Raw genomic sequence first — 25,152 nt, forward strand, 5'->3', positions numbered from 1 at the left:
TCCGTAAATGGCAGTTTAATCAAATGCTTTATTCCTGCCTGGAGTGAACTTGTCCACAAGCCACAAATCAAATTTCACTCAGTTGCATTTTCTATCTGGTGCAGCAAGATCGTCACTCTCTTGCCCACTCGAGGCAGGGTCCCTGCCATCCACCTGGGCGCACGCCCTGGGGAGCTGTTGTAAACAGGTGTCTGGAATCGGCCCCAAAACCGACACACTGAGGATGAACCAAAAGTAAATTCCAGGTAAAATCACATGTAAACTATCTTCCATAGCTCAGTTCCTAACACGGAAGAATCGTGGCATCAAAAACACACTCAAACTCGGAATAGATTTCCTGTCTCAAAAGCACACAGACTACAAGCAAAAGGGCGCTAAGAAAAGAACCTGTTTCAGTAGTCTCTGGTATTATCATGAGAGGCACCCGTGGGCCCATACGGGACAGGATGGAGGGAGAGCTCTCCTCGGCTGCTAAAACGTTTGTGTACCCGCCTTGATGAAACAGAAGAGAGGGCGTCGGGAGACTTTTTCGATCAATACGTGTAGGAAACGACCGCATTGATGTTTTTTGTGTTATTACAGCCGAAGTTTCTGAGGCCTCCTGTGACTCCCTGTCCATGTCGGGAAAACAGTAAGATGACCAGGGGGCACATGCGGAAAGGCTCCTGGGTCACAGTATCAGTTTGCTAGCACTGCGGTAACAAAATGCCACAGACCGAGCAGCTTAAACCACACCCACCTGTTTTGCCACACTTCTGGAGAAGACTGGAAGCCCAGCATCAAGCAAGGCATCTGTCTTCTTGTGAGGCCTCTCTTGTGGGCTCACAGACGGTTCATGTTCTTTCTGTGTCTTCACGGGACCTTCCCCTGGTGTGTGTCCTTCTCCCCTGACAAGGACACCAGTCACGTTGGATTAGGGCTGAAGGGGTTCAGAAGGTGCCACTTTGAGTTAAAGTGATGGGAAACCAGCAGACACAGAAAAAGTTCTTAACCTCCCCTCTAACCGCTTAAAATACGTATCCCCCCTTTGTAAAGGAAAGTTCCATTAGTCAAAGTATAGTTCCAGAAAGAGGACTACTCCCAGAGATAATTTTGTTACCTGAGAGACTGTCATCTGCATAACAAAGTAAACTCTACCGTAATCTTCTCCCTCCCTTTCCCATAATTTGTCTCCCGCCACCCCACCCGCTCCCCACTGAAACTCCAAACCTCTGTCCTTTCTGTAGCTCGGGGTGGCATAGATCTCAATCATCTGGCTGCCCGCTTCACTGAGTCTCATATTTTGGTGAAATTCCCATGCATACGTATGTAATTAAACTGATTGGTTTTTTCCTCCTGCTTATCAATTTTAGGTCAGCTTCGTTCTTAGACCGGCCGCACATCCAAGAAGGGTAGAAGGAAGATTTTTTCCTCCCCTGCACGACCTCATTTTACTTCAGTTACCACTTTAAAGACCTCTCTCCAAACAGGCACATTATCAGGTCCTCGGGGTTAGGATTTCAACGTAGGAATTTGAGGGGGGACAATTCACTTGATAGCCATTCACTCACAGGCCCTTGGAGCCTGGAAAATGGGGGAGATAGCTGAAGAAAGCATAGGGAGAGGATTCCTCCCCAGGAAATGTGGGGTGTAGGCACGGGCCATCTGTCTCAGAGAGGGTCCCAGAAAGAAGGTTCAGGGGGTGAGTGGAGGGTGATTGCACTTTGTCCCCCGATGACTCAGGGTGATAAGGCAGGAGGGTGAAGCGTGGTGCACTGACCCTGTACCAGATACGGGCAGGGAAGAGAGGTGTCCACAGACCCCTTTTAAGACTCCACAGGAGTCCGGCTTCTCTCTGCCAGTAAGACAAGGACTCTCCCAGATGCTCCCCTATCCCTTGTTGGGGGAACCGTAAATAAAAGCAAAATCTCCTCCCAACCCAGAAGCCCTCTCCGCAAAGGTAGAAAGGAAAGAAAACACTTTTATTACTGAGTAAGCTCTAAACCAGAATGTGGCACGCATCGCAGTCAGTCTGCTAAGAGATTGGAAAGACAGAAGGAAATCTCACCCCGAACATAGCCAAGCAGATACAAGACATCACATACACGTTATCAAGGTGAAGCGATAACTAGTCCTCCAGGAGAGGCCTTGATGGCACCATTTGTCAATGTAGAGTTCATCCTAGAGTCCCCTGGTCCTGGGGGTGCCCATCTGTGTGAGCTGCATAGCTCTATTCAGAGGAAAAACAAACTTCTCATATCTTTAGGACACGAGGTTGCTTTGCAACTTGGAGCAAGCTCCCACAGGAGTCAGACTTCTAGCCCCCCACGGGAACTGGGAGATGGGGGTGCTTCTTCCCAGATGATTGTGTTTCAGAGGTGGCTTCCTGGCCCTTGAGAAAGGCCCTTGGGTCCTAAAGCTCACCAGAGACCCATCTACTCTGCGAAAGGATTTATATACACTTTAGAGAGGGGAAAGAATTTACAATAGCACGTTTTCTCAGGTAACTGATCTAAAACAAAAAGGAGGGGGACAGAAGTTTTTTCCCTTATTTTCAACTGGGAGATTTAAGCCTCTTCTTTCTAATTTGTATTTGTCCTTTGCCCTCAAAGAAGGCTCTGCCAAGTCCCCCCTGGAGGCAGCAGTGGCCATGGATGGTATGCCCCAGGTGTGGGAGGCAAGTGAGATATGGGCAGGATCCCAGCGGGGGGTCAGCCGCGCCCCATGGAAAGCTCTCAGTGGGCAGAGGTAGTGACATGTCACTGCCTGCAGAAGCTTGGGTGGGAATGAAAAACGTGAATTGGCCAATGATTATTGTGGTGCTCAGAGAAATGCCTGGAGTCATTAAAGAACCAAGCCTTATGCTGATCGACTTAGCAATGCTGAATAAATAAAAGGAAACACCCGGTAGAGCCAGGAATGCTGGGAGCCAGCCTCTCTCTGGTCTGCTCTGGGCTCTCCCAGGTGTCTGTGGGGCTCTCCATCCATGCAAGGGTCTATACAGCTTCTTCTTCCCCCAGACAGACAAGAGAGAGAGAGAGAGAGAGAGAGAGAGAGAGAGAGAGGAGACAGTCGATAACCAGGAATCAGCTACAGCTTCTTCAAGGGCATGAGACTGACAAATGGGTTGTGTTACATCGAAGACATTTGGTGAAAATTACATATTCTTGTAAGATTGAAGAGGGAGCTTCTGAGGATCACAAACATAGCTTTCGATGTAAGTGTGTTGAATATATACATACACTGGTGCTTAATGTATGCCTTCTTCTCCAAACAAAAGCCCAGACCCCAAACACTTCTTTTAAAATGGTCATTGACACTTCTCGGGGATGTTTTAAATAGGAATCATAACTTCCAATTTATTTTGTGAAATGCGTGAAAAATGTCTTTTTTTAAAAAATCAGACTGTAAGTTTCTAAGACTACAAATAGAAAATATTTGCTTGTTCTTTCCCCAGCAAATCTCCACATATTCATCTTAGAACCCACTTAACATATTCAGGCAAAGTGTTTGCAGAAGACCTCCCACCACAACGGGGAGTGAGCTGGGGTGCGTCCCCACTAGCTGGACATGGGCCCCCGCTCTCTGCTCACGACTGCATCACGCGGCCAAGTCTCAATGGCCCTACCCATTCTCAGTCTCCGGGACCCCAAATGTGAGTCAGGATGACAATTTACAAAGTCCTCAGAAGGACCGAGTTGAAATGGTATCTATTATATATGAATTATAGAAAAGAGTTCCTGGCAAATATGTGGTCAACGCCTAACTGGTAAATGGTGGATATTATTGAAATTGTTAATATCCTACCATGTGATAAAATGTCTAGTGTGGTTACAGTAAACACATGCATGAACATTTTTTGAAAATGTGTTTGTTTATCCAAATCCTACCACATTGTGGTCTGCTCAATTCCTATAAGAATCCTGACTGAAATACCTTGATGATGGGGTTTGTTTTCCTCTTTTCAGAAAGTGCTTTTTCCCCCTGCATTTCTACACTTATTAATCAAATCTCATGGTTTCCCTCTATCTTTCCCTCTGACCCTCACATGTACCTTCATGTTCACTCACTCAAATAGCCACCATTTATATGCTTCTTTCTTTGAATAATCTCACAAGTTCATGAATATCAAAATAACCTCATCTTCAAAGCACTGCATGTTAAAATTGAATTTGTATAAACACGGATACCTAAAATATAGGTTAGAAGGAAAAGGGAAATGATAAAAGGAAAATCCCATTTATTCTGAAACCATAACGTGGATTCTCTGCACCTCATCGGAAGCACTCAGCCCTGGGGACGTATGAGGCTATGGAGGAGTCTAAGAAATGTGCGGAAAGGACTCACCCCACCCCTCCCCTGGCCTCCCAGGAACTGGGATGTGAGCAGGAGCCTTAGGAGGGACCACTGGTTAAAACATTTACAGGCTGGGGCGCCTGGGTGGCTCAGTCGGTTAAACATCCGACTTCGGCTCAGGTCATGATCTCACAGTTCATGAGTTCGTGCCCCGTGTTGGGTTCTGTGCTGGCAGCTCAGAGCCTGGAGCCTGTTTTGGATTCTGTGTCTCCCTCTCTCTGTGCCCCTCCCCCACTCATACTCTGTCTCAATCTCTCTCAAAAATAAACACCAAAAAAAAGTTAAAAAAAAAACAAACACATTTACAGGCTGAGGCACTCAGAAGGCAGAGAGCCTCTCCCCATCTCCTGCCGAGACTCCCTTTGTGAGGAAACAGACGTCACAATGCACGGCCAGAGAAACAGCTTCTCTATCTTCTCTGGCACAGACACCACACAAACAGCTTTTCTCATCCCCATTAGCCAAAGGCAAATAAATAAGATGTCCCCTTTCAAGTAACCTTCCAGTGGCTTCTGTTCACACAGCCATCAGGATTTAGGCTCCACCTTGTTCCCTTGAAATAAAGGGGTATTGGTTTGCCCCACATTATAGGACATTTAAATAAAATATTATCACTTTCTAAATGAACTGTACACTTTGACAAAATATACTCGGTATTTTTTAAGGCTGGCATTACGTAGAAGGCATAATGGGAACAATCAACAGTGACCCCCCACCTGAAAGACTATACTCTAGAAGAGAAATAAGACAAAAATACAAAAACTATGTCACAAAGATTTAAACATGACTAAGGGTTTTGAAACTGAGAGACTGGGGAAATTGGTCTTTCATTAATAACTACAGACAAATCAAAAGCAAAGCCTATATTTTTGGATAAGAGAGATATAACAGATTTGGTGCTGGCGATGTTGAGTAGTTTGGTCCACCAGGGACATTTGCATGAGTCTCGAGTAGAGCTACCTGGGACCCAGCAAGAGGGACCAGAGCAGCAACTTGAAGAACACCACATTTTAGGACAAAGATTATGGATGGAGAAAGAGTTGACATAGAGTTAGAAGAATTGGTGAAATCTGGTGGCCAGCAAGTCAGTGGAGGAGACAGCTTTAGAAAGACAGAGTAACCAACTGTGTGGGGGTGGTGACTCTGGAGAAAAAGCCCCCGTATTTAGTGATTAGGGCTCACCCTCTGTGTAAGATCTAGTTCATCGCTTCTATCTTCTTAGTGACTTTGGCAGCCAGGTCCCTTGGTAAGTCCTGGTGAGTACTGAAGGCTCAACACAACAGAAATCCAGAGAAGGAGTAGGGCAGATACCCAGCCAGAAACAACCAGTTTGACAGTCAACAGACTGGGAGGAAAGCTTGGTTTATAGCCAGCCAATTTCAGGATGAAAATGCAACACTTAGCACAGAGTTGGGAGAGAATGCAGTGGTAAACCATTACTCAGCATTTCCACAATCCAGACGTAAGAGGTGTGAATAACCTCACAAGCACAGATAAAAGTAAAAGGTATTAAATAAACGAGCGTAGAGTTTGGGGTATTTATCACTTGTGCTTGTTTTAAATACAAGTTTACATTATTTAATGTGTGATAATTGCTATGTTTAAAAACCAGCTCACAAAATTCCCGAGAAGGTAACAATCCGTTGGTGTAAGCTGCTCCCGGTACTCCACTGGGTATGATGGAATTGATTGTCAAATACCACTGTTTCAGGGGGGCCCAGGTGGGTAATCTAACTCTTGATTTTGGCTCAGGTCATGATCTCATGGTTGGTGAGTTCGAGCCCTGCATCAGGATCTGTGCCGACAGTACAGAGCCTGCTTAGGATTCTCTCTCTCCCTCTCTCTCTGCCCCTCCCCCGCTTGTTCTCTCTCTCTCTCTCTCTCTCTCTCTCTCAAAATAAATAAATAAACTTAAAATTAAAAAGTTTCCTTTTTCATTAGTAAATAGCCACCACCCCCACCCCTGGGTGCTCCAGCCCCTCTTTAGAACCTGCTGGACCTCCCCATGATTCCCAGACTAAAGAAACAATTCCTGGGTGAGGAAGGGTATGGAGAGCTCCAGGCCCCCTCTCCAAGAGCACCGCCTGTAACGGTCCACTCTGAGTGCCCAGTGCCTCTGTCACACTCATCACTACCTATCCTGAATGTCACCTTACATGGGCACACGTGGGGAGTCTCTATGTTTATGGTGAGAGAAACTCCGAGCACCAGCTGCATGCATAAAAACATCATATATTTTCATCTCCCATCACTCACCTCCCACTGTTTCCTTTAAGGTCAGGTGCAGAAGACCCTTGGAAGCACCTGTCATCATCCAGAGCATTCCTTTCCAAAGGCTACTGAGTTGTCAATGGAGTCTGTCACCTTACTGCTGAGACCAGCTCTTGAAAGCCACAAAGGGAGGAAATCATTTTCAATGGTTTGCTCAGAAGTTCTAAAATTGCTACAAATTCTACATAAGGTACTATCCAAGAAAACCATCTTAAGCTACAACATCCGTGGGCCACCATCAGCTCTGGCTGAGAAGAGTGTGAACGGCAGAGCTTGCCTCCTCCTTCTCAAGGTTCCAGTTTCATGGCCAACCACCCAAGAAAACAGAACAAATCAGGCCAAAGAACGGTTGAAGAGCCAGTGACGAAAATCATTAAAGTTCTTGGTATAGAAGAACTCAGTTATCAAGAGACATGAGTCAGGGGTAAGCTGAAGCCAAAAAGGAAGACAAAAAAAAGTCTGCCTTGGGGCATTACTGGAATTCTTGCTTACTTCAGGAAAGTTCTCTTTTCAAAGAACATCTTGAATCTGTAAAAATCTTGAGCAACGAGGAAATGCAGTGAAGAGATGGTGTTGCAAAGATTTCTACTTTGGAAGCATCAGCAAGTATAGCTCAAGAAGGAAGTTGGTAGGGGAGGAAGAAGGGGTCAGTGGAGGAATATAAGATAGGGCTCTTTGTTCTGGCTAAAATTCTTAGCTAGCTGAGTAACCTCCTGACAATCACTTCTCAACTCCAGGCCTCGTTTTCTCAACTATCAAGAAGAAACGGTGAGGATCCATAACACGGTGCAGAGTTTGTCCTCAATAGAAAACAGTTTCAGTATCTTTAGGATCTGTCCCCTACCGGCTGAAATAAATGGCTTTGCAGCTCCCCTGAGACCAAACAGGTGGATGAAACAGGGCGAGTCCAGCAGGTGAACATCTGTATGTGTTTTTCCTCTGATAACCAGTTCCAGCTTAGCCACTTGAGATCCACCAATCTTTGAATTACTCCACTGTGAGGTATTTTATAAATAAACTTGCGATATAGGATATGAACGGGAAGGGAGGGGAAGCAAAGATCCAGTTGTGAAATCAGAAGCTGCTCTTCATCATTTCCGGAGCCCGGAACCCCAGAACCAGTGCAGACCCTCGTGGAGTCCGGGGGGCCTTGCTTGGAAAGGCCTTCACCATAATACATCCCAGACTCGTACAACCCATGTTGTTTTCCCCTGATGCAAACTGTGTCAACCAGGCCATGCTTTTGAATATCATGATTTGAAGGCATTTTTCCCCGCTTTGCAAAGATTAAATATGGCACAAAAGACTTAGTCCTCCTTGGTTTTTGTTTTTGCTGTTTTTAATCTGGTCATAATCTCAGTGAGTCAGCATCTTGAGGCCATGGAATGATGATCCTGTTAAGATTCTTCTACAGTTTAGGGCAAGCCAAGTTTCACCAAATAAACTTTTAAGAGTCCCTTTAGGTCAACCGAAATGTTTAAAATAGGAATTAAATTAGAACAAATGGTCTGTGTATCTAAAACCCCTTCTGCACACCCGGTCCCGACAGTAGGTCCAAGGGCATGAACCGGAATGCCAGTTACCGTGTCTTGGGAGCTGTCTCCTTCAATGCCCCCGCCACACCGGCTCAAGGCCAGGCGGTACCCTGCTGTCCCCTCCCTGGCCCTGTGCTCTGTGTTCCTGTAAAGACTTGCTCCCACCTCGGGCGAGTCCGGGAGAACTGGTTGCAGCTGCACAAGAGTCAGGCACGTGACCTTGACAACACACTGGCTGGGAAAGAAGTGCTCCTGAAACAGCGCTGGGGAAGGGCTTTGGGGAAAGTTGTCTTCATAAAGTGACCCTGAAACAGGTCATGCCGAAAATCCCTCCTTGCAACAATTTCTTCAAAGAGGCAGGATGGAGGTAAAGGGAGAGGAAAATTAGTCTCTGTGCGCGAGAGCCAACTGAACAGAGGTTTAAAGGTCTTCCATTTTGCAGCATACAGCTTCTGATGTGAAATCCGTGCCGATAACTCATAGAGAATCGTTACAGGCCGAGAGGCTGTGCAAATTAGTTGTTTTCAAAGGAAATTTTTTTGAAGTTTGAGTGACTGCAAACTGATTAATATGATCCCTTACACGCCTTTTTTTTTTTACCATTAATTCTCCTTAGATCTTCCCTCTGAAACTAACTTTTGAAAGGCGAAGTCTGCAGATCACAGGCACCCTCCTCTCTGAACAGATGGTCAGCCAGAAACCGTGTGTTAGAACACGCCGCTTTCTCCCGCATGTTGATTAGAGGTCACACGCCTCAACCTTAGGAAATGCTTCCAGCTTTCCAGAGCTTCAAGCAAGCAAATGACACTGGTTCTCTAATAGCACATAAAGGGGAGGGTCATGAGCACTACCAGACATTCGATTGGCTGACATCAGTGCACCAGACCAAGTGCAGAAATGGACACAGCATGCTTGCACGCAGCACCTGGGGCTCTTCAAGAGTGCATGGATCCAGGTCGTATAGTAAGTTCTTGAGCATGAACTTCCCAGGTATCTTTTAAAATGAAAAAAAAAAAAAGCCACTTTTAAGAAAAGCACATTGGGCTTTAAAAGTTTCAGAGAGGATAATATTAATCAGAAATTAAATGCCAGCAGAGGTCTCCCGGGGAAATTTGGAGGCAACTCAAGCAGGTTGACATTTAATTTCATATACAAAGGCCTCATCCGAAATGTCTCAAAGCTCTTCACAATGTCAGTGCAGGGTGGGCGTAGGGAAGATGCCAAAAGATGCTGAAGAAGAAAGGGAAAAATCTCCAAGAGGCTCGCGGGGGAATGTCTATAACAACCCAGGTACTTAGATGGCAAGTCACTGATTCTAGTACAAAGTTTTAGTACAAACTTTCCGCTGGTACTGCTTTCTTAAAATGTATACTTTTAGAGGAGATTAGTAGCATGTCTGACAAATCTGAGGAAACTGAGGTTCGTAAAGACTGAAGAGCTAGCTACCCCAAAACATGGAACCAGGTGGCACCCATCGGCGTGCAGGTTCCTCCCTCTGTCCTGGGCCATCACAACACTTGTCAGTGTCTCAGCACTAAGCCATCTCTTACATGTGGACGACTGGTGGTGGCGCAAGGGGTAGGATATTGGATCTGGAATTCTAGCGCCAGGATTTGGACCCCAGGGCTGCTGCAAACCAGCTCTGACATTCCCCAAAGGACTAGCCTTCTGTGAGCTGAGATTTTCCCATTTAGAGAGTAGGGATGTCAAACGATAGGTGTAAGATATGAAGAAGAAACATAATCTGGTGCAAGGTAGACACACTCAATGTGCTTAAGGTTAATAGAATACCCACATTCTTCTAGGAAGGCAGCTTTGGGCACGAGGCATAGGAATGGGTGAGATGTCATTGACAAAGACCCTTTCTCGAAAGTATCTCCCAAGCAAATATCATCGGAGAAGTCCACAGATGAGGAAATTGAGACAGAGAGAAGATAAATAACTTGTCGAATGTCTCACAAGTAGTAAGTGCAAAACCCAAGATTCAAATCTGGGCAGCCTGACCCCTCTTGAGTCCATTCTCTTGACCATAATATATAGCAAATATTATCAAGAAAATTAAGATAACCATTCACACCCTAGTATGTATGACTAATTCTTGCCGTAATGGTTTATTTTTAGATCAACTAAATTATAAATGGGAATTTGGGGGGAACTGGGAATTCTGACTGGAAGCAAATGTGACAAGCAAGGCATGGTGCATTTTTTGAGTCTTTGTATAACTAAATAGTCTTAAGACTGCTATTGGGGTCAGAGGGGGAGGGGCAGTTGTGGACAACGGGCCAGCAAAGTTGACTTGTCATCAGCAGAGCACCCCTCTACTACGGTGTGATGTTAATTTGGGGTCAACTGACTGGATCATAGTGTGCCAGATATTTGGTTAAACATGACTTCTGGATGTGTCTGTGAGGGTGTTTCCCGACGAGACTGACATTTGAATTCATAATCCAAGTAAAGAAGATTGCCCTCCACAGTGAAGGTGGGTATCCTCCAATATGCAGAGGGCCTGACTAGAACAAGAACAGAGGAAGGAAGAATTTGCTCTCTCTGCCTGACTTCTTGAGCTGGACATTGTTCTTCTCCTGTCCTTAGACTAGGACTTATAGCACCAGCTTCCCCAGTTCTCTGGCTTGCAGATGACATATTGTGGAACTTCTCAGCCTCCATAATCACACGAGCCGTTCCTTGTAATAAATCAGTGGAAGCCTCCCCTGAGAGCTGGAAGCAGGCTTCCCAGGTGACCCTCCATCAGCCAACAATCCCCCAGGAGTCTGCTATTTCTCAACACACCCCAGGCCCCGTATGACTCTCTCTCAAAAACCCAGTCCTGCCTGGTAACTATTTCATAGCCAGGAGCAGAGCTCACCAATGCCAGACTGAAAGAAAGAGCTAATTTCTATCCACATGCCTAAAAACAAAAAAATTATTCATTTCGAGTATTGTTATCTCAAACCTCTGTTGAAAAAATCCAAAGCCATTTATATAGAAGAACTTTGCAGAAATGTCAGGTGGAAATGTGATTTGGTAAAAATGTAGCCCTTAATTCCTGCACATTCCTCTTCCCTCAATCCCCAGTTCATCTTGCACTGCACCCAGAGCCTTTTCCTCAAAGCGGCCTTGGGGACAGCCCCACTAACGCTCATTGGACAAGACACCCAGAGTCTAATCACCTCTCCCGAGTTGGCTTGCTGCCTCTAATTATTTTAGCTTCTCCCTCTTCATGGGTTAGGGTTTCAGACTGAAAATCTACAAGGGAAAAAAATCCGTGCATAAAGAATCCCTTCTCATGGGTGCGATCTTAGTATTTTCTCTTTTGACAGAGACATCAGCCCGGCACCCTAAAGATGCTGTCTAGGGAGGCATTCGGCCCTCTGGCCTCCCGTGTAAGACATGTGCTAACAACTCTAGCAGCAGACAGAATGCCCTGCCCCATCTGCCTTGCCAGGGAATAATCCCCAGGCCTAAATATGAAATTGGTATTGATCTGATACCATTGAACTTCTGTCTGCCATTTATGAGAGAACACTTGTTCCACAAGGCAGTGATCTGTTTCACTCTAATGAGAGAGAAAAACCTAGCAGGTATAGCGAAAGATCTTATTTTCTATTTCAAAATAGAAATAGCATGGGGCTCTGCATTCTTTCTAGAACCATCTCTACCAAAGGGGCGGGGCGGGGGAGAAAAAAGAGAGATGGATCTTCTAGATATGCCTACTGGTAACTAACTGGGGTGAAGCCCAGGTGGTCATCTGGACTGGGATCAGTATTACAGGCTGATTTGAATAACAGAAGCCCAAGGAACAGGCCACATCAGCAGAAAGCTGTCACAGACTGTGGTAAGACCCCACCCCATATCCCAAGTTAGGTCTGTTTTGTTTACCCTATGAATAGAGATGAGGATAATGTTATTGAACCTTTTATCAATCTTCTTTAGTCTTTCCCTATCTTGTCAATTTTGGGGGGGGGGGCGATTTACCAATGACATACTTAATATCCATTGCCAGGACTCACAAAATTATAGAAAACAAAATAAAAATAACAAGAAAACATGATGCTTGTTATAGGTTGAATTGCTCCCCCACTGGAAAAAGGTATATTGGATCTTAACCCCCAGTACCTCATCATGTGACCTTATTTGGCTATAGGATCTTTGCAGATGTAATCAAGTTAAAAGGAAATCATCAGGGTAGGTTCTACTCCAATACAACTGATGTCCTGATAAGTAGGGGACTCTGAAAAAAAAGAGGAAAAAAGAATGGGAATCTGGACATAGACACACATAGAGGGAGAAATCTCCCATGAAGATGAAGACAGAGAAGATATGAGTGATGCTTCTAACAGAAAGGAATGCCAGTAAACCACCAGAAAGAAAGTTAGGAGAGAGGCATGGAACGTGTTCTTCTTCACAGCTTTAGAAGGAATCATCCCTACTGACACCTTAATCTTGGACTTGTCACCTCCAGAACTGAGACAATAAATTTCAGTTGTCTGAGCCACTGGTTTGTGGAACTTTGTTATGGTAACACTAGCAAATTAATACAGTGTAGCATGTCTATCATAAAATAAAAGGGTAATCTCTAGGCAAGCACATTCTCAATAGAAGGGATATAGCAAAGCGGAATGTAGCTCATTCATTCATTCATTCATTCATCCATCAAGGATTGATTTTTTGTGCTAGGTTGTGGAAGACAGCGATGAACAGGACATCACAGGTGTACCTTCATGGAGCTTTCAGTCAATCGTGGACATACGTACATACAACCCCTGCCTATGTCTGTAAGAGTTGGCTTCAAGTCATCCCAGGAAACACTGCGAGTTTATGACTAATGGTGCCAAATTCCCTGCGTCCATCTTGAATACGAAAAACCAGAGATGATTATCGCGGGGTTTGGAGTATGATTTTCCTCAGAAACATGTGCCAGTAACTCTATAGCCCTATAATTTCAAGCAATCAAAAGTTATAATTAAGTGTCTGCACTTCCAATTCCAAGGGAGAAAAGTACACAGAGTTCTTGATTTAGTGGTGGAAGCCACTTAAATGAGCCTTTGGTTTGCATTAAGAAGCTGAAGGGTGTAGCAGTGACAGCACAGACCTAGGAGACCTTCTGTGTGTATTTGCACAGCTCCTGGGCCATGAGCAGGGCAGCTCACCTTCCTCTTAGTTTTCTTATGAATAAAAAAGGATTCTTTTGAGGATTAAAATAAAAAAGGGCTGGTAATTTTTTTTTTTTTTGTAAAAATGTGAGCACTTTAATACAGGCTTTATTTTTAAATGATAAAGTAACACTTTACAAAGTATTTTCCAAGACGTTAACTCATCCAGTCTTATCAGCAGCTGTATGAGGACTGCCCCGTTAACTATATTTTACACAAGAAAACTAAAGCCCCAGTAAATCTCATCATCCACCCAAAGTCACACAGCAAATGGAAGAGGAGAAATCAAACCTAAATGCCTCTACTTTACTTTTCCAGTGTTTCACCCCCACCATGCCGCTTCTCATCCAATCAGGTCTCATTCATTCGTTCATTCATTCATTCATTCATTCATGCGTGCATCCGTTTATTATGTTTTTGTTCGTATTGCTAATCTACAGGGGCTAATCTCTGGTGCACTAGGAGCTGCTGGCCACAAACAGCGTCTGTCCCCAAAGTGAGACAACATGAGCTTGCCATCATTCTTATGATAACCCACTGGAAAAAAACCAAAATCTGGGTATATTGCTAATGACTGGAGCCTGACAGCTCATTGGGAAAATGCCAATCTAACAAGAGATGGGTGTGAGATAAGCACTAATCTTGGGAACAGAGCACAGTGATGCAATAATGGCACAGGCCCTGGAGGCAGGAATTATCCAGAAAGGAGGCTGCTGTCAACAGCTGGAAGGGTTTTGCCTGACTGCATCAGTTCTTTGGACAGAACATCCCACGACTGACAACAGAGACACAAACCCTCCAGCCAGCCTCCTTGGTTGGGGACGTTTCTTCACATCATCTTCTCCTTTGCTCTAATTTTCTACTCATCAAGCAATCTTCAGATCTGTAATTTGGTCTCTTGAGTGAATTCTGGAAGGGGGCCTTGCAAATGTCTGATTATTTTATCCCTGATTAAAACCCTTCAACGTATCCACATCACCCTACAAAATAACACTCTTGTCTCACTTTCAAAAGCCGCGATAAGATCCTTCCTCTCTCTCCAGGCCTGTACCTCACCAACCCCCACCATGTGAAATCTATGCTCAGACAAACACACTGAATGCTAACAATTCAGCCTGATTCAGGATGCTCTCTTCCTCCCCACTCCCCACCCCTGCCCGCCGCCCCAGGCTGGCAAACACACTATTTGCTCTGTCAGGGCTCCCTCCCCACTCTCCTCTCCCCAGCGGCTCTCACACCCAACTAACCTCAGCCCCAAATCTCCTCTGAGGACGCAGTCCCCGTTAGGCTGGCAAAGGACCCACAGCACCTGAACTTAACTCCACCATCACTTTTGAATTATCTGTCCCTCTGGCTCACCAGAATGGAAGCACCTTGAGGGAAGGAAGAAGGTCGTATTTATCATCGTATCCCTCATAGAGTTTGTCACCCAGTGTGTAACAGACAAGGCACAAGTATTGGATGAGTGAACAATGAAGTCTCAGGCCTTGAACCAGATCCCTCTCCCACTGTGATTCAACAACCCATCCCAGTCCCCCAGCCTGCTACCTCCAATACAATCAGGCTTCTGACATTGCATAGCTCGAGAGCACTTTGGTAGCCTGGCGAAGATACGGACACACAAAATGTGAAGCCTGTTCCCAAACACCCATGGCTGAGCTTCAGAATTAACCTATTGCAACAAGAGGAAATCACAAAAGCTGAACACACAGCAGTCTCAAGCCTCTGAGACCGCAGCAGCAGGATCGTATGCCATGTGAAAATACCTCCCCAATGTGGCCCTGGTGTAGAGCCACATAACTAGAGTGAGCAATGAGGGTTCCCTCAGGTCTACAGCTGGCACTGGCCGCTATTTCGTGCTGGCGGGAATTATGGCTCTCGACAGCATTTCATCTCCATGGGAGACACAAGGGGCCTCTGCGCAGATGGGTCCAGCGAATGAGCGTCTCCGGGAGAACTCTGGGTCCACCTCACAAAGCCCCTTCCCCTTCAGAATACAACTGAAGGTGGCACAGGCTACCGACATAACTCAATTTTCTGACTTGCGATACACTTGGATTTATTTGCAGGGTTTTCTGCGAAAAGATTTTTAGGGATGTAGCCAGTGGAATGATTGAGTCTTTGCGCTGTAAGTTGCCTTTTTGGACTGATGTGTTGGGTGCAAGTTGCAAGTTAAACATCTACAGGCATGTCTGTGTTCAAGTGGACCAAAAAAGAAAACTGAAAACAAACAGTTGAAGAACTTTCTACATGTTAAAAACATCCTGTGGCCCTGGGAAAGGTCAGAAACAATATTATTGGACATGAGAAAATCTCGGATCGCCATCACTTATTAGCAATAGCTAACATTTTTCCCACGTTGAGGTTGTACGTGGCATTTGACAAGGCACTCTTCAGGCACTGTCTCACTGTTTTAGCCTCCTCAAAACACAGCAATGGAAGCACTCTGGTCACTCCATTCTACAGATGAGGAAATGAGGTGTACAGAGGTTAACTGCTTCCCAAAGTCATGCAGCTGGTAGGTGGTCCTCACACCCACCACTCCAAGAGCTCCAGAGCTCCAGAGTACTGGCTCTCTTGGCTCTTGGCTGCCATATTGCAGTGGGAACCTGCTGAGTGTTTGGCACTCTGCACAGGGCATCTCTCAGTCTTGCAGCCACGCTCTAGTGTCCCAATTCTACCAGGGAGGGACATGGCAGTCAGCAGTTAAGTGACTTGTGGGACGTCCCAGGGTGAATCTGGGGTTGAGTCTGAACCAGACGCTGCATCTTCTGCAAAACCTTTGTCTTTGCTTTGGGCTCTCCTACCCCTCACTGACCCTTTCCAAGTTCCTCCTTCCCCCCTGCCCCTTCCATTCTCCACCTCCCTCACTGCTCATAGTTACCCAGGGCCACAAGGTTGAGCTCTAAGCAGCACCACATGGCCCAGCAAGGTCAGTAGCTCAGATCAGTAGCTCAGTAGCTTTTCCACTCTCCTTACCCAGAGCAAAATGTCTCAGTCCCCCTTCTCACCAAACCCTGGCCTACTGCCAAATATATGCACATGCACACAAATGCATATCACACACACACACACACACACACACACACACACACACACGCATATGTGTAGTGGAATGTGTCTTACTTTAGTCTTGACTCTTACTATTATTATTTTATATTTATTATAAGTATCTAATATATTCAATTTAATGCATAATGTTTAATACATAATATGCTAAATATTGGGTATAATTTAATCTAGTAAGTTATAAGCTTAGTTGTATTTATTATCGTGCCTCATATTTTACATTACGCTGTCTTTATAAACCACAGGCTAGATCCATACACCAAGTCTACAGACAAGTGTAAAGTTGAGTTCCTGGAATCAAAATTCATCTGGATGCAGAAGATTTGACTAAAAAGCCATATCTATGCAAAGACTCTGCAGTTCTAGTCATCTTTGTGCTCAAGATGAGTCAACACACAAACTTACATCAGAGCTCCATGGCCAGGATGTAACGGGGTCCAGTCTGGCCTCAGTTGGCCAGCCGCACCCTGCGCCACCACCCAGTTGTGGAAGCCACAGCACATGAGGCAAGTAAGAGGTACCTACAAACTGGGGCAGGGCTAGCCATCAGGAGTGTGACATGTCTGGAACCATGACATGTCTAAGAAGTGACTGACAATAAAAATAACTCAATGAAGAGGATAGTAAGTCATTGTAGACCTTGTTAAAATATAGAACTGTGAAGACATAAATGTATGAGTTTGTGGGAATCCAAATGTGTTCATGGAAGTTTACCAAAATACAAAAAAAAAAAAAAAACTTAGCCAGCTAAAATAATTTCAGCTGAACTCCCTGTTTTGAAGGCTCCCCTTCCAGGAAGGACTGATGTCAAGCCTTTTAAGAACAGGAACTTGAAAAGACATTCTGTACCCAAAGTTCTTTGAGACTAGGACAGCAAAACCACTGATGTAAACAGCAGACCTACAAAATTATTCACCCTAAAAAAGTGCCAATGCCACATAGAGCATCTCCACACTCGAGGAAGTGTGTGGGCATCCCAGATGGTGTATGGAAAATCCATGAAAAAAACGACTTTTCTCAAGGGCATGTCATTGAAAGTATAACTGAATCTGATTCTTCTTCCTAAGCAAGAGCGTGTGTGCATGTGTGTGTATCCTCACACACCTGTGCATACATGAGAGAGAAGACAGAGGAAACTTATGTTTATATAGGCTCAAAGGTAAGAATTATGTTCCAACGGTGATCTTTCATATACTGAATTTCTACTATTTGTTATACAATCCCTTCTGAGATGTCACACCAGAGAGAGAACGGAAGAGATGGAGAGCGGTCTCTGGTTCTCATCTTTTCCTCAGAGTCCACCTCCTTTACATTTTCCTTCTTTTGATGAGAAGTGTCAACGATCTTCTCAAATTCCCCAGTCAGAATCCTGATGGTCACTCCAGACGCTCCACCTCCCACATCTGACTGATTATAGGTCTCTTCCAGTTCACTCTCCTGAATACGCCCTTGGACCCACACTGCTAGCACCTTATCTTAGGCTTCCCACACCTCTCACCGGGGGCCTGTCGTGGCTGTCTAACTGGTCCTCTGGCTTCCAATATGACCCTTTTCAAGCCATTCTCCTCTCTGCCACCAAAGCGATGCTTCTAAAAGGCAAAACTGAACACATCATAGCTGTCATTAGAATCCCTCAATAACTCCTGGTAAGCTTCATAACAAAACCCCAGTTCCTTACAATGGCAACCAGGGCCCTTTCTGAGTTCATGCCTACCTACCTCGACCTGTGCACCCTCCCACCCCCACCCCGTGCTCTAGGCATACCTCTCCACGTGCAGCATGCCAGTCTGGGGCCTCCAGGTCTTCAGATGTCTGTCCCTCCCACACCTCCTTGCTTTACCAACTCCTTGCTATACTCCAGATGCAGCATCTCTGTGCTGAGTACTTTCTCTGGAGTCTTAGGCCCTCAACGAGTACATGTTAATGAGCGATTGAAGATGTGATCAAATCTTAGCATGGCGGTCAGAACTACAAGTGCAGCTCTCTGGAGAGTTATGGAGACATAAAGTTGAAAGAAAAGGTTTTCACAGAACATCAATCACCAAGGAGAATGAGGAGACATCAGTGGTAGAACATTGGCAGATGCCTGCACTTGATAGGCAGTAATTCCCAACACTTCTCAAGCTGGGCAGAATGTGGACCGAAAAGGGGCTTTGGAATCAGCAGCTAAGAGTTTGTGAGCAGCTTCTCAGAAATGAATTTCATCAGTAGTGGAGGTAGTGGTTTTTAACATTTTACTTCTCTTCCTTTAAATATATCATTATGAATGTCCTTTGTGTCTCTGAGCTGTTCACTATTTCCTAACACTATTGCAACCTACTACCAAAGATGTCCCCAAACAGCCATGCAATTTCTCGTAAACTCATCAGAAATAGAGAATTATCTACTTGGGCTCTGTAAGTCATGATTTGGGATAATTTACTCAAAGATAGTGTTCCTAATCACCAAGATTATATCTGATTCGCTTTTTATTGCAGACAATGCCATTTACTCTCCATCACTGAAATACTTCTTGGTTATCAATCACATTCAGATGACTTCTTGAGCTTTTTTTTTTCTCACTATTGCCTATATTAGTTGCAATCTTGTCCTCTAAATAAAATGCTACTGACAGTTGCTAACCACATCTTCCCTTGTCATGATTTAAATTGGCATTTCGGTTCCAAAACTCCCAACTTTTCAATTACTTTTGAAGACTGTTGTTTCTTTCCTTTCTGCAATCAGGGCACAGTATCTCCTAGGGTCACCACTTGCATTCGAAGGTAATGAATAATGCTTAGGTTTGTTGTTGTTGTTGTTGTTGTTCCAACTAGGTGGAATCACCATTGGGTTCTCCTGGCAGGGCTGATCTCTTCTCCAACTAGTTCTTGAGAAGTAACCTAAAGCATAGCACAAATGTCTTACTTTTGTAAAGTTGAATTGCCAAAAATATGTCTTACATTTATACCATTGACTTGTTGAGAGTCCCTAGCGCATATGGTCTTGCTGGACAGCTCCTCGTGTGTCCCAGGATATTGGAAAGGGTCATCCTTTAGTTGAGAGCCTTCACTATTACATCAGTACAAAGTATTTTTTTTTTCCTTTTGTTGCCTTCTCTCCTGCCTTGACTCCATCATTCTAGTTCTACTCATGGGCTTCTCTGCACAGTCTACATTCCAGGGGCTGTGTCTTAGAGTCCCAGGTACCGCTGCGCCTCCGTGTCTGTCTGGTTTCTGCTTTCCCCTAGGTTCTTCATTGCCTCTTCCCACCCACACTTTCCAGGCTGCCCCTCATACTCTCCCAGATGTCTGCATTGCGTCTAGGGTCTTTAGACAAGACTGAGTGCCTGTGTCGCTGGAGAGATTTCAGTCACGCCACAGGATGGCTATTATTCCATGCTTACATCTCCTCCCTCAAGATCATCTTTCCCCACTGGCTGAATTCAGGAACTTGAAACCCAGTACACTTTTGTAAATTTTAAATTGAGCTCTTGGGGGTTCTTCGAAGATGCTGGAAAACTTGCCTGTGGAAAGTAGTCTCTTTAAAACCTGCTTTAAATTCAAAGTTTTCTCCATATTGTTGTTTATTGCCTCGAACTATCTTTAAGCAAAGGCATTTTTCTTACATGAATAAAAATTTCAAACACTTTAATGGGAACATTAAATTTGGCTTCACTTGATTCTCCCAACTGCCGCAGGTCTTTTGTCGAAAGCACTGACAGGACCACAACTCTTTTCCACCTTTTTATAAGCAGCTTGTTTATAGGAGTCTACGAAATAAAAGCCCTTCCTGCCCCCGTCGCCTGGGTCCTGTGGCCGAGGGTCATCTGCATTTAAGCATTTGGATTCAGCTTGCAAGACTATGAGATTTGGGAACCGTTCAAGTTCCACTGCTGTCAACGTGAACAGCAGCTTTGAACGCTACGATGAACGGGTACAGGGGTGCGTGAGGGGACGAGGTTTCTCAGAATATCATACGGGGTTTGTACTCCTTCGGGTTATGCTGGTAGAAAATAAACACTGTCCTCACTTTATTTTGGAGTAAGTAGTTTGTCATTTTTCTGTTAGAATTTATACTTAATGACCATTAAAATGTCCTATAATTCCAAAATATTCCTAATGTGAGTTCTAACCCAATATTAAGTGGAAAGTCACAGTTGCTGGAAGAAGAAAATCAAATGTCCTGGACTTCTCTTGATGCTAGTGATGGTAGAAGAACTTCCATGAGGAACATTCCAGAAAACGAGTAGACGTCCTTAGCTCCTCGCACAGCCCCGGCACTAGAAGACCCCGGAGCCTCCTATGGTACTTCCATATGCCACATGCAGGGATCCACTTCAACCCTTCAGTGGCCCACCAGACAGGGATGCAGCACTTGACTTTCCTGCCCATACAGTAGCCACATGCTTTTTCTAATAGACGATGACACCAAAGGAGGCCACAAAGTCACAGAGAACCAGTGTTCTGGCCAGGGAAATGTGTTGTCACGTGTCCTTCACTCAAAATCACTCATTGTAGAATGGGTGGAGACCCTAACTCTTGAAGGAAATAACACCTTTAGTAGACTTTTTAGGTTCTCCTTCAGCTTCTTCAGAATTTCCGTTTGGATTTGATCCTTTTCTCTTTCTTCTCTATCTACATCTGCCTACCCTTGTATTCTATTCCGTTCCTACTCCCTTTTGCTAAGGCCCTGAGTGTATCCACTCTGGAGTTAAATTCCCTGGTGGGAGAGCCCACTGTGGGGTGACTGACAATCCTGCCAGTGTACAAATACCTTAAGTGCATGTCCCCCAAGGCCTGTAGCTCCTGGAACAATGGTCTCAGGATGCCTCAGCAGTGCCTGTGGGTAAATCTACAGCCACAAGATGAAAAGAGCCTTCATAGAATCACCATGACAACATTAGTATAACTTGAGGCACTGTTTTTTCCATGAACGATGCAAAAAAAAAAAAAGTAAGTGCACACATTTTTTAAGCCATTAACTTTAGAGCTGTAAAAGTAGTGAGCATGTTTTTCTTTTCCCCCCTCTCTTACTTTATCAGCTCAACATGATGCTTGAAGTAAACCTGTCCACTAAATCTTGATGTGAAGCAAGAATAAATGTGTGTGACTTTTACAGCTGTCAGAATTTAATGCTGTTCAGAAAATGTAGTCTGGTTTTTCAGGTGCAGTGGTGATTACAGATAGCCTTGGAAGAATGTTCCTCTTATTTCCTTTAAGAATCGCTACCTCCATCAGATCTGATCTTTCACTGCAGCCTATCTTCTTCATGTCAGCTATGCAAATGCCCATAAATAGATGAAACTTTCTATGGTCTCCTATCAAAGACAGCAATGCAGAGAAGCTACCCACCCAAGCATTAGAATAAGGCAGCCTTACTTAGAGGGCATGCTGTAACTGCTAATAACACCAAAGATAAACCAGAATGCACCATAGTGGCTAAACTGTGGTTATGCTGAAAGCAGACAGATAGCAATCACACATTTTAAGGAAGTTTTTGGGGATTCATTAATTGCCTGGAAAAGGACACAGAAAGATCATGTCATAACTGGACTGCAATTTTGTTGGAAATAGAGTTGAGAGTACATCTAAATCAGATCCATCAATGCCATCGTGTTATGTACGTGGTTGATGTTGGTGAATTCTATTCAGTTGATTCTTTACATGCAGTAGGTCAGCTCAGCAGCTGCCAGTATATTGTTTGAACATCCCTGCTATTTACTGACAGAAGCTAAACACATTATCCCAGGAAAAAAGGCAGTCTTGGTGCTATTTGATGTCAAAATCCACTCCTGAGTCTAAAAGCTGCCCTTTACATCAGGAAAAGCTGGACCATAAACCTTGCTCACCCCAGGGAACATGGCTTCTACTCCCTTTGTAACTCTCCACTGGATAAAGGACAGTCCTCTGTCTGCAGGCTCACTTGACAATGCCCCTGACTCATTCACTGGTTGGCAAATGACAAGGGTTAGTGGTGAAAAAAGAGGGTAGGGAAGAGGAGAATGCACGGGGTGGGGCATGAAGGGATGAGACGTCAGACTTCCACCCCCGACTCCCTGGAAATGTCACCGTGGCACCACCGGCAGAGGTAGAATGAACTGTCCCACACTGTCCCTGACTTGCTCACTTTTCTATTTTTTTTTAACGACCCCTCTCGTCCAACACTGAGGCACATTTGGGTAGCTGAATGGAGAGCTAACCACTTAACACCCAGTGTGACCACTTTGGAACACTATCATTTTTCTACTAGAGGAAAGCATTTGAAGCCCAGACTCTCACTGGTTACGTGACATGGAATGGTAGGTAATTCTTGAGAAACTCATTGGGTGCAACCGATAGGTCTTTCATGACAGGCAACACTAGATTTAGAGCCAGGGGCACCTAGGTGGCTCAGTTGGTTGAGCCTCTGACTCTTGATTTTGATTCAGGTCATGATCCCAGGGTCGTGGGATCAAGCCCTGAGTTGGGCTCCATGCTAAGCATGGAATCTACTTAATATTCTTTCTCTCTCTCTTTCTCCCTCTGCCCTTTTCCCCAGCTTGCTCACTCTCTCTCTCTCTCCCTCTCTCTCAAAAATAAAATAAAATAATAGAGTTAAGAACAGGAGACATGACTTCTAGCCCCAGCTTTCCCACTTAGAAGCTATGTGGCCTTGGGCAAATCATAATCTCACTCACTCCACACTCTTTTGTATAAAGGGGTGGTCATTCTCCCAGCCCATAGGGCCAACGTGTAACATTCTAACTATAAATGCCCTGCAGGTCACAAAGGGCTATGAAACTGTTCATAAGCATACTGTTCAGCTTGCTACACACACACACACACACACACACACACACACACACACACAGGCACACTTACCCTGCAGAGATAGCCATAAGAGCATAGCTTCAACAGATAAGGAAAGTAGCATCTAGTGGCTGAGAGGCAGGATGCAACCACACATCCTGGCCACCAGAGGGCTTCCCCATCCCCAGGGTGTGCCACCCACAGGACAAATCCAACCCTCGGCAGCTACTCTTACTCTACGAAGCCCAGGAGAAGTGTGGAGAACACTCGTTGACACTCATGACGATGACCCCTCCACCTGTTCCAGAACTTAAACCTTTCCTTTCTGCAAAGCGTGTGTGTGTGTGTTTGTGTGTGTGTGGTGTCACATTTAGCTAATTAGGTGAATTAAGCACCATTCTGTAGTCTACAAGACCTCTGCAAGGTACTCCCTGCTAGGTAACAACTAGGTAGTCTCCTGGGGCTCCTGGGGGGGCTCAGTCAGTTAAGGGTCCAACTTGAGCTCAGGTCATGATCTCATGGTTTGTGGGTTCGAGTCCCTCATCAGGCTCTGTGCTGACAGCTCAGAGCCTGGAACCTGCTTCAGATTCTGTGTCTCCCTCTCTCTCTCTCTCTGCCCTCCCCTGCTCACCCTCTGTCTGTGTCTCTGTCTCTCAAAAATAAATACACATTGAAAACAACAACAACAACTAGATGGTCTCCTCACAAGGAACACTCAAACCAAATTTCATAAGACACAAAGTTAGTCAAAGGGGTCCCTTGACAGCCACCACACCCATGTGATCCAGGAGCTCACACCCTGACTGGTTCTTCTGAGGTGAACACCATGGGGCAGACCTCTAGAGACCCTCTCCCAAAGGTATATTTCAATAATGAGGAAGGCTCAGCCTCGGGATATCCAACCTCTTGCTCTGAAAACACGTGCTGGGCACTACAGGCAAGTCACTGAGAATGCAGACTTGTAACATATTCCATCTCAAGGTGTTTGCCATCTAGTGCATGCACAACAAACACGTTGATGCTGAATCAGATGGGGAAGGTCTGAACAGAGTCCTGGCAGGGTGTCTGGAGAGACACCAACAGACCTAAGAACAAATACTCCAAGAGTGGCTGATGAAATACCTCTAGGAGATGGGGAAGGAGAGGGGTCCCCTCAGGTTTTGGTCTTTGGGAGCAGGGTTTGGAAAAGAAGAAACACAGCTCAGCTTGGGCGTGTGTAGCTGGAGGTGCCAGCAAGTGGTCCCCAGAGATGTGCAGGAAGTTGGTGGGTAGTCCGGTCGGGAGCTCGGGAGATAACCCTGGGCAGTAGCTAGAAGTCCAGTAGGGAAAAGTCAAGCTGTGTGAGCAGATGAGCTTGGCCACTGGGGCCACTAAAGCTACAGCAGGAAACGCATGAAATGCATCCACGGAGGAGGATGAATTACTCTTAGAATTTTAGCTATTTTTGGTACTTGCAAAACAGAGGCTGAGAGAAGGGAAAACAGGTGGATGAAAGAAGAAAATGTTGGGATACAGAAGAAACAGACAATGGTCTGCGGTGGGGAAAAAGCAACAGGAAGACGAAGAGATGCTAGAGAAGGAAAAGGGGCAAATGTAAATTCAGAGATCCCAAGAGCAAAGGTTTAGAGGCAGGAATTTGCAGTAGATCAAAGCTACGGATGCATCAAAATGGTCTTAAGAGGCCAGCACAGGGATTTCCCAAAGACTGAAGGAAGTAAGCTAAAACTCAGTCCCAAAAGCATTCAAAAGGCACAGAACATGGAAAGTAAAGCAAATGGGAACAAATACTTTTATGTTTGCATTGTTCTTTTCATATTTCAAAATGATGCCCAATGTCAGGACGCCTGGATGGCTCAGTCGGTGAAGCGTCTGACTCTGGTTTTGGCTCCCATCATGATCTCACTGTTCGTGAGTTAAAGCCATCAGTGTGGAGCTTACTTGAGATTCTCTCTCTCCCTCTCTCTGCCCCACTCCCGCTTGCTCTCTCTGTCTCTCAAAATAAATTTAAAAACTTCAAAAAAA

The 25,152-nt window shown here is 45.0% G+C and overlaps 2 long non-coding RNA genes across 7 annotated transcripts in view; both read right to left on the reverse strand.

Moving 5' to 3' along the window:
- Positions 1-21,263, reverse strand: part of LOC111557349 — a 43,933-nt gene extending 22,670 nt beyond the window's left edge. For all 6 annotated transcript variants that reach the window (XR_006587647.1, XR_006587648.1, XR_006587646.1 and 3 more), the window contains exon 1: positions 740-21,263. This is a non-coding gene — a long non-coding RNA (uncharacterized LOC111557349). The remainder of the gene's footprint in view (positions 1-739) is intronic.
- The window catches only part of LOC111557348, a 194,849-nt gene that overhangs the window by 124,035 nt on the left and 45,662 nt on the right, over positions 1-25,152 (reverse strand). The gene's annotated exons all lie outside the window — the stretch shown is intronic.

Source organism: Felis catus, chromosome D3 (assembly GCF_018350175.1).
Source record: "Felis catus isolate Fca126 chromosome D3, F.catus_Fca126_mat1.0, whole genome shotgun sequence".
In the NCBI taxonomy this organism is placed as follows: Eukaryota; Metazoa; Chordata; class Mammalia; order Carnivora; family Felidae; genus Felis; species Felis catus.